The sequence below is a fragment of the Schistocerca americana genome, chromosome X (genome assembly GCF_021461395.2).
Source record: "Schistocerca americana isolate TAMUIC-IGC-003095 chromosome X, iqSchAmer2.1, whole genome shotgun sequence".
NCBI classification, from domain to species: domain Eukaryota; kingdom Metazoa; phylum Arthropoda; class Insecta; order Orthoptera; family Acrididae; genus Schistocerca; species Schistocerca americana.
Genome location: NC_060130.1, coordinates 693,191,424 through 693,192,450, shown reverse-complemented (window position 1 = coordinate 693,192,450; position 1,027 = coordinate 693,191,424). Strand labels below are relative to the sequence as shown.

General features: G+C 45.6%; 1 non-coding gene across 1 annotated transcript; it reads left to right on the top strand.

The window, feature by feature from the left end:
• The first annotated feature begins 660 nt into the window (after window positions 1–660).
• Trnas-uga lies at window positions 661–745 on the top strand. The gene has a single exon. It is a non-coding gene; the product is annotated as a tRNA-Ser (tRNA).
• The last annotated feature ends 282 nt before the right edge of the window (window positions 746–1,027 follow it).

Below are 1,027 nucleotides of genomic sequence, written 5' to 3'. Positions count from 1 at the left end.
TCAGTCAGGCCCATTATGTGTCCTAAAATGTCTGACTCAGACACTGCGTAAATTAAGCCATCAAGCAAGACCTTATCAAACGCTTTCTCGATGTCGAGAAAGACCGCTCTTGTATTATGTTTTTTATCCCTCGCCGTGATACGTATTCCACCATATGTAGGGATCGATGAACGGCACTATGTTCTGGACGGAAGCCAAACTGCTCAGGTGTGACTATGTTCTTGCCATGCAGGAATTTGGTGAGGTCTCTGTGGATGAGACTCTCCAGTACTTTGCCTAGAAGGCACAGGAGTGAAATGTATCTATAGATTTGGGGAAGGATTGGGCTCTTATTTGATTTAGGTGAGGTTATAAGCTGAGTGTTTTTCCAGGCAGTAGTAAATATGTTAAAGAGAGCTATAGGTTGTGTACAATGGTGAGGTATGTCATTTCGGTAGGAGGTAGATGTTTTGGATGTAGGTTACGGACCTTGTCAGGACTGTGGGATTTGTTTTTTCCTGGTCATCTTATGTATGCACACACAAGGCTATCGAAAAGCGGCGTAAATTCTGTCTCTGACCTCTCTTGCTTCAACTGAACCACTCGGAATTGTAAATCGAGCAATTTTGCCAGTACCTCTGCTTTCTCTTCATCTTCATAAACTAGTCTATTTTATCCGCCGGCCGGGGTGGCCGAGCGGTTCAAGGCGCTACAGTTTGAAACCGTGTGACCGCTACGGTCGCAGGTTCGAATCCTGCCTCGGTCATGGATGTGTGTGATGTCCTTAGGCTGATTGGGTTTAAGTAGTTCTAAGTTCTAGGGGACTGATGACGTCAGAAGTTAAGTCCCATAGTGCTCAGAACCATTTGAACCTATTTTATCCTCGGAGTGGCCTGTCTACCCTGGGAGTAGCCTTCTGCATTTTCATGATCCTCCATAATTGGTTCATAGCTCTTTCTGCGTTTCTAAGCCTTCATTCCAGCAGAGACCTCTGTGCTCTTGTAACCTTTCTTTCACTTGGGCTTCAAGCCGCCTAAGCACGACCATG